Here is a 14,592-nt window from a genome sequence, read left to right as displayed (position 1 = left end):
TACTTGGGACGATAGGAACCAGGATGCCTTTCCCCCTTCTATTAGAAAGGGGATAAAAACTCGCTAATGCTTTTCTACATCACTCCACTCTAGTCTCTTCAGAGAAGCAGAGATAGGCACGGTATCAGAGTCTCTTAAAAAGCTGGTACCAACATGGGAAAAATCTGTTTCTGTCTACCTCATGCCCACCAATGCCACCTCCCCCTACTGGCTTGGCCCTTCTGGGAAAGAGCGGAGAAAGATCAGAAGCTTTGTCACCTGCACTTCATGAGCACAGGACAGGCAAGTGAGACTGCTATAGTGTACACGGCCCCATGCCACGGTCACACGGCAGCTTCCCACCCAGGCGGCAAATTTCCCAGAAGATTTTAGAATGATGAAGCTAAATGCCTTCTATTCTTCCATCCCTCACCTCCTAATTATGTTGCACCTTTAATCCCTCCATGAATGAAGGCGGTTCTACACTGCCCTTCTGAAAGAAAACAGTAAAATACAGTAATGGCACCCCACATTATCAGTCACAGATGTTTCTAACTGCATCACTGTACCAGTGATAATACATAACATATGAACTTGTTTACTAATCATATTCACTGCCCATCACCTGTTCTCCATTCACACTAGCCTTGGGGTCTAATTTGAAAGCAGAGCATCCCACTTCAAATGCTGTTGACCTACACATTTCAACCAAGAGATCACTCCAGACAATGAAAAATATAAAGCCACCAGAAATCCCTATGAACTAAAGAAACTAGATACAAAAGTCCCAAGAGTTAGCACCCTGGAATGTAGCCTTCAGGAAAAAAGGACTTCAATGCTGCTTCTCCTTTTCCAATTTCAGTTCTTATCATGGTTAGTTTTTTCCCCATCCCCACAGCAATTACAAACTATTTTACAGATAGGCATGAAATTCCCAGGCTACTGTCGAAGTCTAGAAGTCAACCTGCATTTGGCAAAAAAGCAGGACAGATAGGGGGTGGTACACTTTAAATCAGCCCAAGAAGAGATAACACTGGGTAAGTATCTCAGTTTTTAACTGCACTTCTGACTTTTATGGAAGGATTATTGAGGATCAAAACAGTGATAAAGAGCAACATTTACATTTACTGGGATCAGGTGAAACATTATTCCAAACCAGCAACTGGAACTCAAAAGGCAAGTTAGTTCCCACTGTGCTTAACTCAAACTAGAGACTGCTAAGGAAAGAGCAAGCCCTGCTTTCCCTTCACACCTGCCTTTTATTAAATCTAGGGTTTGCATAAGCATACCATGAGTCCCATCAGTAACTGACCCAAAAAGCCTAACCCCACAAGATGTCGCGGGGAATTTTTTTCTAATTACATCACCTTTCTCATCAACTCACTGACCTTCAATATCAAGTCTTCACCTCTGAAGCAAAGGTCCTGCGCAGGAAGGAAAGAAGCAGCATACTGCCTACTGTCAGAGGAGATCCAGCAGAATGTAAGACTATACATTCAGTCACAGGCTTTCTAAATTAAGACTCCTTTAAAAGCAGAGGTGATAACTTCATTGTTATTGATATTTTTCTCTCAGTATCAAAAACATGTATCAAAACACATATGCAAGCATAGTTTAATGCTCACAACAGCACATTCCAGTAGCAAAATTCATTCATGTGGGTCACATTTTAGTTACAATTTAATCTGCCTTGGATTCATAGTTTTAGTGTTTGGTTTTTTTTCCGGAATGAATCAACCAGTGAAGACAAGAAATTTGGAGAGGGAGCAGGGGGGAATTTTAAAAAATATTAACCATACATACCAAATATCTCCAGGCAACCAAGAAGAATCGAAGACACTCAGTTAGGTCAGCAAACAGTTACGGTCCAGACAGTGACTATGTCAGCAGTTTGTGTTCTACATTCTGAACTGAAAGAAATATTTACAGGATGTGGTCTTCTTAACTGGCAGACACCCTTGCTCAGCAAGTGCTGCACATGTTTTTGCAACAAAAAGTCAATTACTTACCTACAAAGCAATGTTTTACATTTATAAAAGGCTTGAGGGAATGGGACTAAATTATACCAAACAGATCAGCACCCCCAACATGGTAAGTTAAATATTTATTTACACTTACTTTCTTTTAACCAAAAAACCCTCTTAAATTCCAAAGTGACCAATACATGAAGGTGCCTTGTTAAGAAGTGTTCATGATAAGAATTTCAGTTGTTCAGCTGGGGCTAATTGCAATATTAAGGTTTTAAAAAAAAAAATTGTAGGAAAATATTCAATGAGTATGAACCTGTAATTCAAACCCTGAATACTGAATAATTTGTAAAAAAAAAAAAAAATTGAGACCTGAGATAACACAACAGGGCCACTGATCTAGATGAGTCTTTCATCTGTCCCAGTGCTCTTACAAAGTAACTGAAGATTCACAAGATGCACCTGAAACTTCCTATAGCATCAGAAACTGCCACTTTATAGTAGATGCTGCCCGTTACATAGAGCAGGAGACACCCTACTTCCAATCTTATGGATGATTTCCATATGAAGTCCATATAATAAGACAGTTCCTGTTAACCGTTACATATTTGGACATAAAGCAAGTCTAATAATTGGTATGGATGAAACCAGTCTCTCTGCAGTGCACACAAGCTTCTCATCCAGATTCCTCTTCTACTAATTGATTAACTAAAAGCCAGCGACATCACACAACTGAAAAACACACCTAACAGTAAATCCTGATAGGAAGAAATGGAAACAGTTTTTTGGGTTTTTTTTTGTTTGTTTGTTATTTTAATCTTCCATGGTGCTGTCTTCTGGCCTGCTCCCAAGCCAACGTTACCAGTGTCTTGGAAAGCCAAAGGAGAAGGGACGTATTCAGGAAGAAACCCCAAGAAAGGCTGGAACAAAGCATAACAGCCAACATACTTTTAAAAGTCACATCAATTATGTGTCACAGTTAATTATATCACACAGATTAGAATTAAGTTGCAAAGTACCTTAGAAAAAAAAATATCAAGGGAACTGTTTAATGGAGAAGTAACAAAAGGGATACTGGGTAAATCCAAGAAGTTGGTTCTACAATGCTGTTAGCAGACAATTTGGAATGAACTCCAAAGAGGGAAAAAACATCAGTAGACTCCATAGCCTTACTTGTCCATTAAAATCTGAAACAGCAAGGGCTTTAATGAGAGTTTAAGTTGGTCAAACAGTGAGAAAAGGCAACATATTATAACTGTTTGAAGTATACTGCAATTTGCCCCTATTTACAGGTTCTGAACAGCAAAACTCAACCTTGTTTTAAGATTAGGGTTCGTGGAACTGTGTTAACACTATGACAGTTGAAAGTGCAACCTGAACACAGACATGTGAACTAATTTCCAAGTTCATTTGAAAATTAATTCCTGTTACTAGCGATGACAAAGACTGAACTGGCAAGTTTTTAACTTGATATTTCACATTGAAAATGTCAGCAAACCAGGCCAGACTCCAGATAAATAACAGATATCTCTAAGGTGGAGGTGGACACTCATAGATACTTGCTACGGTGCACTGGAAGTATTTTTCAGAAACACAAAGGGACAGAAGGAGAACGCAGACCTGATAGTGCATTTCTTTGTGCTACTATTTCTGGTACTTCCTACAATTCAATAGCTACAGAACAGAGCTGTAGCCACTGATATCTGGGAGACAAGTAGAACACTGGAATGAATCATGTTTGAGCAGGTCAGGCCTCCCTTTGTCTAGCAGGACCACTGAAACACACGATTCGGTGGCTAGAATGAACACAGACACCACACTTCACAGAAGAATGAAGGCTGAGAAGGAGGACAGCGCCTGTGTACCTGACTGTGTTTTCTAGAGATTATCCCACAACTATCCCAAAGAAGGCTGAGACCAGACAAACTAACACACATCACAATCAGGGAAGCGAGGCGGACTGCCAGAACAAATACGAAAGCACGCAAAAACCCAGCTGATGTGGACTTAAGACACAAACAAGCAACTCCAGAAGTTGTTTTGGACCATACATCTCATCTCTCAGCAGATGACTCCATCCTTAGTTGCTGGTATCACTACCATGGGACAACTAAAAATTTCAGGGACCAGGAAAGGTAGACTTTAAAACAGGAAAAGAAACACCAGCATCTCCTCTTTCAATCCAGGAGACAAGAACACATCCAGCTTCCACTCTGCTTCACATCTGAACTCCCAGTATCACCAAAAAAAAGGCATAGAAATGCTGATAATTATGGTGTCTCCTACAGCCAGGCTTCAGATGAAGCTACTTTATTACCAGCTAGGAAAAGAAAACACCTGCCCTCACTCCCTCCCCTCTTTCAGAGGCCTACCATTTCTTACACAAGACAGAACACCACTAAGGACCTTACGTAAAATAATTCACTGAAGTTAATTTTTAACTGCAGGTCTAATCATAGCGATGGAAGAGAAAAATCAAACAAGAGAGACACAACATTCAGAAAGGACAAGCAAAATTGCTTTAAAGACACATACTTCATTCCTCTGCGTTTAAGAGAGCTATAAAATCAAGGCTTTCAAATTATTTCAGATAAGAAAAATCTATGCAAAATATTAGTTAGAAACTGCTCAGATGGAATTACAGCTTCTAGAGAGACATGTATTTTTCTGTCAATGCAATTTTTAATATCTTTGCCTTCCAACTAGGAGGAATCAAAGTGACTACCACCTCTCCTTTGCAAACAAAGAAGGAATATGTAACAAAACACACTCTGCCCTGGGCTTGTTTCTTTATCATAATAAAATTCTGCAATATTTGGAGTTATTAGTTGTAAATGTTCCCACTTCCTGTCTTGAGAACTTGCTAGAATTAGAGTTTGGCCAGAAGCAACATCCTTCACTGCTCATTTTTATTTTCATCAACCCTGGTTTTCTACCTGCAGTATGAAAGAATTACATACAACTCTCATAGAGATGTAAAGAAACACACAAGCTACCAAAAGACAAAAAACCCAACACCCACACCAAAACAAACAAAAAAAAACCCCCCAAACCCACCAGAAACCTGTATGCTGTGCACAAGCATAGATATCCAAGGAGGACAACACAATACTCTTTTTCCTATACAGCACCCCTATCGATAGCCTCCTTGTTTCAATTTCCATCTATGGCATATGTTAATCAACGGAGAAAATAAGGTATGGGGAAACAAATGTTCATGAAAATGCTGAAAGTCTAACTCAGCAATTGGTATTTAATACTATCCTCAATACAAGAAGTTCTTTTTAACCCCTTAATTCAGGAAAGAAAACAGATTTGAAAAACCTAACTACCACATTGTGTTTCGCGTCAGTGTGATATTTTTATTCATTTGACATATGTTGCTTCCTGAACGGATTCAATGTATTTTGGCATTCCAGAGCAAAACTGCTCTCATCGTGTTTGGCACTCCATGTACAATGCAGCCAGGAAGCCACTCCTTAGACTATGCAGCCATCTGCAGCAGATACCAAAGGTTTTTAAACAAGCAAGCTGCACTGCTGTAAATATGCAGTATTTCAATACACAAGAAAATTCTCATCTATTATCCAGACTTCCATCTAATTGCCTGCAGATAAATTCAGGCACTGGGCAACACATAACAGTTCAGCACAAACGAAAGCAGAAAGAGAGGAAAAAAAGAAACTATTTCTTATCAGAAGATTCTTGGTTACTTAATTACTTTACTTTCTAAATTGTGTGGTCCATATTTTAAAACGAAACAGCCCCTGATGCCCTGCTTTACATGCACGCCCCCCCCAAAAGTAATTGCCAGAATTCCTAGCTAGAACTAGGATGCATCAAATGAAGTCAGAAGAACACAGCAGGCCCAAAACAATGTAAGACTTTGAGATACAAACAAGCAGAGGTTGCGTACATGGGAGGAGGAACCACACTCAAAACCCTCTAGCTAATAAGATGGATAAACTGCCCAGAAAAACTGCTGTGCCAAATCTAGACAGGTTACACAATTCAGACTGTGGTGACAGGAACACAAGTTGAAACACATTCATAGACCAGAGTTCAAACAGGAGGAGTGCATGTGGGTATGTATGTGTATTCCTTCCCCATTTTGGGATTGTTAGATTTCAAAAAGATATCCTATTGAAAAACACACATAAATATGTACCCTGACACTTAAAACACTACACAGTGCCCTAATGGAAGTCGCTACCTAAAAGAAATAGCATATACAACTGAACTTCCATGTTACTGTAGAATACTTTCCCCTTAAAGGACACTTCTGTCTCTGTCTTGGAAGTGTTCCCCACCTCAACAAGCCGGTTTGTTTTTTGCTTTTACATTTGTTCAGTGTAAAATGCAGTACTAAAAACAGTAAGCTTTTATTTACAATGCAGCTTTAAAACGAATTTTACTTTAATACACCTTTTTCACTGCTATGATAAGGAGTAGCCACTATTTCTACACAGAGCAAAAGTTCTCCCCCTCCAAAAAATCAGTATTTTCCCCATTCTAAGCATCTTCTCCCTCTAGTTTATACAATAATTATGACACATATTAGCTCAACATTATCCTCAGCAGTTTTAAGAGTTACCGTCCTGGGCAAATAAAGGAGTCCCTGAACTGTACCTCTGTCTATTTCTTTCTTCTACTTTCATTTTACAACTGATACATAAATCCTGATCCATTCCAATTAGTTGCTCACAATTGTGATGCACAAGAATCACTCTTCTTTGCGTTAACTGTGGTTCTAACTACAAGACTCTTCATATCTCCCATGTGGCTATGCACCATTATTCTTGTCCTTTATTTACTCAGCTTTACTCTCACAAAGTGCATTTGATTTTTGCTAGTTTATAATCTCTTTTCACTCCCAACACAGTAATGAAGCGTTTAAGCTAATATTTTTTGTACTAAATTATTTTTCTTTTTACTTCGTGTTGTGTTCCTCTAAGCCAACAGATAATGATTAAAGAAAAAAGAAGAGTTGTTATGTTATTTTTATTTTATTACATCAGGCATTTTGGAGATCAGATAAGCAACTGTTATAACAAAATTAACAGAAGGCTATTCTTGAATGGCTTCCAAAGTATTTTTGCCTCTTTAGACAGGGAAGAATGGTAGCTTACTGCTTACAAGAAAAATTTTAAGAATTACTTGGAATTTGGACAATTATATTGAAGTACAGTTTCTCTTAAAGTGCTGTTATCAACATAGATAATAATTCACTATCTAAAGTCAAAAACAAGTTTTCCACCTGACAGGAGGTTTAAGTACAACTACAATTCTTCCTTCCCATCACTGTGCAAATTATAGCCTCAAAACTGAATTCAAAGTTGACTTAATAATAACTCAGCTTTAAGTGTTACTTAACTTCTGACATCCTGTGCTTTCCAGCAAGAGAAAAAAAGAGGTACAATGCTACTTTGACACTACTGAAGCAAAAAGTGGGACAGTGCCGTGCTGATTTGCTATTAACATGTCAGCCTCTTTCTCCGAAGAGCAAAATGGAACTGATTAGCATAATGTAGGAATTCAAAAAAATTTTGGAACTGTGATTTCAAATAATTCGAATTATCCAGTGCGTACTTCCCTTTTAATCTTTCAAAGATTAAAAACAAGTTAATACAAGTTTGGGGAAAATGAGTAACATTCTCATTTTGAGTGAAGGTTATTCCTCTGTAGGTATTTCGTACTCCAAAGCTGAAATTTAAAACTTTGTCAAGATTTAACACAAATGGAATGATGGGTGATCTATGGATCTAAAATAAGCAAATATATATTTGAATTCTGTGGAAATAGGGAGGTACTCACTCCATCTGGGACAGACGAGAGAAAGCAAGCATTGCTTTTAAAAGCATAAGGAACAATTTGTTGGTTCTTGATCAGTTGTTTTATGTAGTGGGAGAAGAGAAGTAAGAAAGAGGACTAGAAAAAAAGTATTGATTGAAGACATGCTTCTCTCCCATCCTGTAACACTTTCTTTTAACCTGCTGCATTGACAGGGCCATAATCTTTCCCCTTGAGGCATCACAGGCTGCTGCTGAAACCCAATTCAGTAACACTAACGTCATGAAAGACTACACAACATTTGAAATCTTGACAATACCACTCCCACAGAGGTCCCCCAGGAAAAGCCCACAGAAATGTGTGCCTGCTCTACGAGATAGCCTGCTCTCCAGTAAGAGCAACATTGCAAAAAGCACACAGGAATACCATGATCTGCAGCACTTCTGCTTTGCTTCAGTAAAACAAGACAAAATATCCTTGAAAATAGAGGATCCTTGAAAAAGAGAGGAGCACACCCAAATAAATACAAGCCGAACAGTAAATTATTCTCATCTAAGGCTATTAAAATCTATTTTAAGTCTATCTTGCTTTTCTAGTACTTCTATTGTTTATATTTTCATTTATTTAGATGAAATCTCTGGTACTGGACCTGAAGCATTAACATCTAGGTTAAGAATAATGCACTGGAAGAACAGGATTTTCTAACAGCCACAGAAAGCTCCCTCCCCCACAAAACACTGTTCAGAAAAGTCTCCTAGAAGAAAAGACACAAATAAGATGCACTATAGTTAAACAATAGTATAGTAAAATAGTAAAGCTCTGATAGTTTCTACCTCCCCATATCAACGTTTCTGATCTTATCCATCACAACCAGAGCCAGATGGCTTGCCAAATTCAGAGTTCCAACTGATTTCCCCTTCCCGTCACATTCCCAGAAAGGATGGAAATGCATGGGTTCAACCATCTTTTTCTCCTCTTCCTACTTAGAGTTGAGCCCTTAACTTAATTGTTACCTTATTTTTAATAGTTTTCCAACACCCATATGTGAACCAACAAAAGCAACCTTAAAGTAAAATTCTAGGTTTGTTCCAAATGTTATTTTCTAGCATTCTATACTCGATTCCCTCTGCCTGTAATTCCTTCCAGAAGATCTACTAAAGAATTGATGAATTCTCCATTACTTAGAATAAATCATGCTGTATAAGTTTACTAAAGCACAACTGAAATATATGGTATAAAGGCTAGACAGATATGAATCAGAAAGCCGTGAACTTTTTTTTTCCTCCCTCAGTGATGAACTTTATTGCTAACCCCCCCCAAAATATAGAGCACCTCAGAAATTAAATGACCCGCAGCTCCAGGGTTAACATCACATATGATTATATGACCAGAAGTAACCCAAAACGAGTATGTTCTCCTAAAAGGAGCTAACTACCAAGCTGACATTCCAGGTTGCCACAGACTAATTTGCCACAGCAACCAAATGTACCAGCCGCAGGGTATCAGTGCACATCAACAGCTGTCTGCATGTTCATCTCCTCCTTCAGGTATATATACCTACCTTGTAGACCAAAGTGGAAACTAAGTAAATTCAACACCTGCATATTATATGCTGTAGCATGGGCATGGAAAGTGAGTATTTACAGACCATTTAAGTTATAGAAGATTTTGACTGCCGTGCTGCCATACTTACAGTTTACTTTTACTGAAAATACATGCCTCAGCCTTCGAAATACTTCTGCAGCCAAGATTTTTTGTTTGTTTTAACCACAAGCATGCGTAAGCACGTACAGATTATTAAGCATAACATTTCCACAGAGGAAAAAAAAACTATAATTTGTCTTACTATCACTAAGAGCTCTCTGATATCCAGTTTCAAATATAAGCCTGAATCCTATCCTCAGGGTTACCTCTAAGTAAAGACAGGAAGACCTGCAGTAATTGGATCAAATTGCTAACAATTGGGTTTATCTTCTAAACTAGCAATCTCCCCTCAAGGAGAGTAATGCCAGGACGACTACAGCCACACAGGGAGGAAAAAGCAGCAGTTCTCAACAAGTTTCTTAGCAGCCTACCAGAAGTCTTCCAGACAAGCCTGGAAACACTTCCCACCATCCAAATGCTTAAGATGACATCCATAGTCATTTTGAATGACTGAACCTGTGACTGACACTCACAGGCATCTGGCATTGCATTTCAGACGTTTGTTCAGATGTACTGATGTAGCTTGAAGCATCTATGCCCTCTCCTCTCCTTCTTAGGAGGGTTAGAACTTTTAAGTTACGTACTGAAAAACACCAAGGACAAGGAGGGCAAGGAAGGCTGAAGAAATAATTTCTGCAACTATACTAAACTTAGACCCCACATAATAGGACAGAGGACTAAGGAAGAACACGGAACTTTTCTTCCAGAACTGCCCGGGAAGACGGAGCCCCCTACGCAGCTGCTACAGGAACTTCTCATGCCAACTAGAGTTGAAAACTGAGGAGAAGGCTCCAAAGGCAGCAGTAAAACTCAAAGCACAGTACTTCAGACACCAAGCCCATCCATTCTGCAGCTACGTTTAACATACTAACAGAAGTTCATATATTTTCAATTTAGTTATCAACATTGGAGCTTTCCCCACCAAGGAGAATAAGGCCCTGGCCACTTCACCAGGAGATACCACCCACTCCAAATTAGGAGTTAAATTACAAGTGTTTCATCTCTAGTATTCATAACTTTTACTAACACTTCAAACCATTTCAGAGCTTCTTCTACACCTAAAGCTAGCCCCAGACCACTGACACAAGAAGTAGCCACTGAGCACTAGAGGCTCAGAGGAAGACAACTATACCCCAACCATCTACTTCAGAAGTGCAATTTTAAGTTCAAGAGAACACAAAGCTCAACACTCCTAAAACAAGTACTTCCTTCCTACCTGTTTGTTCCTAGAAAGGAAATTCTACTCAAACAGCTGCAGTCTCTCCCACTGGAAGTGTGTGATAGCCCAGCATAGTCAGATCACTCACTACTTGGACTATGTCTATGTATTTCTGTTCATTCCACCCCAGCCAACTTCACGATGGGGCCTACAAAACATGAAGCACAGCACTGTACATATTGAACTATGCAAACTTGGAGAATTCAGTGTGCTTAGAAGACCTTTTTGTTTGGAAAGGGAGCTCGCATATCCCGTGAATTCCAAACTGATCACTGACCTACAGTTTCTTCCAGTTATTATTCTCAAAATGTGCATCTAAATAAGGGAATCTTAAAGAATGTTTGCTTTTGGCAGTTGTTTTACTTTGCATGCATAATATAGCCTTATGCTTGCAGAATTCAATTATACAAAAGCATGAAACAAAAGTTTGAAAAAACGTAGTTCTATTTACAAAAGATGCAAGAGAGTATAATATTGGATATTTAAAAATTGAGAAACTATGAAAGAAGTTGTCCATTTTGGAATCACTCACCTTCTTTCTGGTAGCTTTGCTCTAAGTTGTCCTTACTACTGTAAGTAATCTTTCGGATTTAGCCTGTGCCTAATCATTGGACGGATACAGAACAGAGGAAGGCACAAAGCATTCCCCCGCCCTCCTTAATCCAAGTTGTGTACAAAGACTCATTACCCAACGTTTTCTTGGCCATGCCAAAAAAAAGGATAGAAGAATACGGCCATTCTGTTCATTATCTACTGAAGTGGATGAAGAAGGAAAGAGAATACACACTGTCTTATCTAACAAGATTGAGACTTCAAACGCAAGAAGCTCCAAAGACTTGGTTACCTTCTGACATTATTACAACTTCCAGGACAGCCACAGCAGCCAAGATTGTTCACACTGTTCTCAGACTCTGCTTAAACATCGCTTTTTGTTCCTGTGTATAATGATCGCTTAGTATCAAGTATCTACAAATTAGTTCCAGATACAGAGAGAACTAATCTACTTTTCAACTTAAACTACCCTAGGGAAGCTAGTCACAGTGCTGATGTTCTCCAACGTAAGTACACCTCAGTTTGGTTTCATTTAGACCAAATGAAGAGGTTTGTTTAGCTTTATTTCTCAATTATGCAAAGGCATGATGTATTTTTAAAGGTGGAAGGTGCAATTTGGTGTTGAAACATCATGCTTCTGTATTACCTTCAGGGGAAGTACAGGTGAAATTAAACAGAGTAACTAGCCAAATACCCGTATTGAAATTCCAGCATCAGAAAAATAAGTATCATAAAAAGAACTGGTAATTAATGACGGAGAACAGCAGAAAAAGCAGAATCATCCCAAGATTACTATATAATAAAACTACTACCAATTCCAGCATAGCAATATGCACTTCTTCCATTTTTGTTATGCAGAAGATGAGATTCATAAATCTCTCCTAAACCAGCATCCTTACTTTCAGATCTTAACATTTATAAGGTTTTACTCACAATACATGAACTCTTAATTAGAAATGAAGGCTGTATTTCAATAAAGTAATCTTTTTACAACAAAAAAAATCCTTCAAAAAAACCCATACCCATCTTGTCAATAGAGCAGTCAAGTTTCTCTATATATCACCTGTTCCCTTACAATCTTAAACTCAATAGAATTGCTTAACAATTAATTGTTACTGGAGCACACTAGGCAGTGTTATTTAGGCCCACTAATTTTTACTGACAATTACTCAGGAGGAGACAGCGTGGCAGCTGTGCTGACACAGTGGGCTCTGCATGCCACCTTCCCAGTTGGGACCTGCAGTGGCACACTGCAGCTGCTCCTCAAGAGACGAAGAGCACTATAAGGACTGTGGGAAATCCAAGTTTGAAGCTTTGGCAAGCAAGCCCCCACCCCACCAAAAAAAGCACTTCTTGTCCAGAAGACCAGAATCTGCCATGCAAGTAGCCACAGGCCTGTTCACAAGTTACCCACAACACTAACAAAAAGATACTCCTTATGCATTCAAAGCATTAAGCAAAACTCTCAAAATCAGTTAAACTTTTAGAAGTTGTAGAAGATGTAACCTATACCTCACAAGAGTGCAGTGGAATTCACAGATGTTCCAAAGACACTAAGCTAGCAAAGTAACAGGTTACTGCAAACACTGCACTTTCTAAATGGTGTGCGGGGAAGTTATCTACGGACTATTTACTTCTCAAACTGATAAACATGTTACCTTCAGTGTTTTCATTCTGCTGTGAAGTGTTTTCTGACATACTGGTTTACTTACTCAGAAGTTGACAAGGTAAAATAGTGATGTTTCCAAATCTTCACTTTCCAGATAATCCACATTTAACTGCCTATATCAACTGTCACCACAATATTTGTATGCTCACATAGGAATACAGTCTACTATTTTCATATCCATATGAGTAGCTTTTCTGCCAACTCAACTAGTTACTCATTCGGAAAAAGTTAGATTTGTAATTCCTCTACGTGGAGTAAATGTCAGACCCTCCTTTGGCAGATCAGGTTATTCCATAGGGAGAATCTGCTGAAGAGATGACATATCAACCATTTGATCTTTACGTAACATTTTCCCTAGAAGATTTTCCTCTTTGCTTGGGAGCAGGAAGGACAAAAACAAAACAAGAAAACAAAGCGGACAGCCAGTGATTCATTACACCCCTACAGGAAAGCTGAGTTGAGGAATTTGCTCCCATCCTCTTCTATTTCTAGAACCTACTGCTAACATGCTACGTGTAATGCAAGTTACATATGTGCAAGTCTCTCCTTAGCTTTGATGTTCCAAGCATGGCTCTTTATGCCTGGGACTACAGACTCTGAACGAATTCCACCGAGGACAAATCATAACACTGTTTTCTTACACCACCAGCTTAATACACTATGCAACTTTCAATCAATGCTACTTTCTCCGTGGAGCCCCCTCATCAATTCTACATGAATATGATGTGCAAACGGATACCCTATAGAGCACTACATTTATACCAAACATTATCTACTGGGCAGCTTATTCATAAGACAAATCTATTTATATTTTTACTAATATCATAATCATCCTAATCATATTCCATAGCATGCCATATGCTCTAACCTCCAGCTCTTTGATTTTAAGCATACCTACTTAAAATTACCAATGTTTAATTGAGCTTAATTTAATTCATGAGGAAGGAACAGTCAGCTCAAAAGAATGTTTCTCCCAGCCATCAACACATACGTATGAAAGTGTTGTTTCAAGCAACATGAGCTACGATGTGTATACTTAAATCATTTTATTCATAATACGAGTATCAATGTCAGACTAATTTTTAGTTGAAATGGTTGATCTCAAGAAAGAATACACTCCTTCATAACTCCTAAACTACATTAATGACATGAATGGCATTCTATGATATAGCCATTAGCTGTAAGCAGTACTGAATTACACTTTCATCATTAAAAAGGGCCTTATCCATAGCTACCATGGTGACAAAACACTAGCGTAAAAAGTTGTGTCTCCACTACAAGGATCTATTCTTCTACACAGCATTGAAAAATATCGAGTGCATCATGAGAAACACAAAAGGCCTGAAAAGAAACAAAATTGCATCCATTATGAACACACTGGTTTACAACGAAATTTGTCATGCATTGCTACAATTCCCCACCCCACCCCCCAAGAACCTCAAGTCATTATGGGGACTGAAACACTGCTTTGGAAAGTGATCGTTCTTTGTAAAAGGATTACTCTATTTAGACTTTATTGCTTTTCTGCCAAGCATCAGCCATATAAGGAAACCAAAGTTCACTGCCATTTATTTTGTTCAGCCCTTTCTGACGCCTAAGAATAACCCTTACTGCTGCCTGGAAAGGTAAGTCTATAAATTGCAAGCCAAATCATTTACTTGTTATCAGCCATACAAGCTGCTTCAGGTCAGTTAAATGGTAACATTTTTCCC

General features: G+C 38.6%; 1 protein-coding gene across 9 annotated transcripts in view; it reads right to left on the bottom strand.

The window, feature by feature from the left end:
- The window catches only part of ERBIN (erbb2 interacting protein), a 124,740-nt gene that overhangs the window by 107,999 nt on the left and 2,149 nt on the right, over nt 1-14,592 (bottom strand). Inside the window, exon 2 of one of the 9 annotated variants that reach the window (XM_087759878.1) lies at nt 1,783-1,889. The exons of 7 other annotated variants lie outside the window; for them this stretch is intronic. The gene's annotated coding sequence lies outside the window, so the exon portion shown is untranslated. Of the gene's footprint in view, nt 1-1,782; nt 1,890-14,592 lie in introns of those variants that run through there. One more of the 9 variants, XM_087759883.1, reaches the window with a different exon arrangement.

The sequence above is a fragment of the Nipponia nippon genome, unplaced genomic scaffold (assembly GCF_047370975.1).
Source record: "Nipponia nippon isolate SJK-2023a ecotype South Korea unplaced genomic scaffold, ASM4737097v1 scaffold_20, whole genome shotgun sequence".
NCBI classification, from domain to species: domain Eukaryota; kingdom Metazoa; phylum Chordata; class Aves; order Pelecaniformes; family Threskiornithidae; genus Nipponia; species Nipponia nippon.
This window is presented reverse-complemented; position numbering and strand designations above follow the sequence as displayed.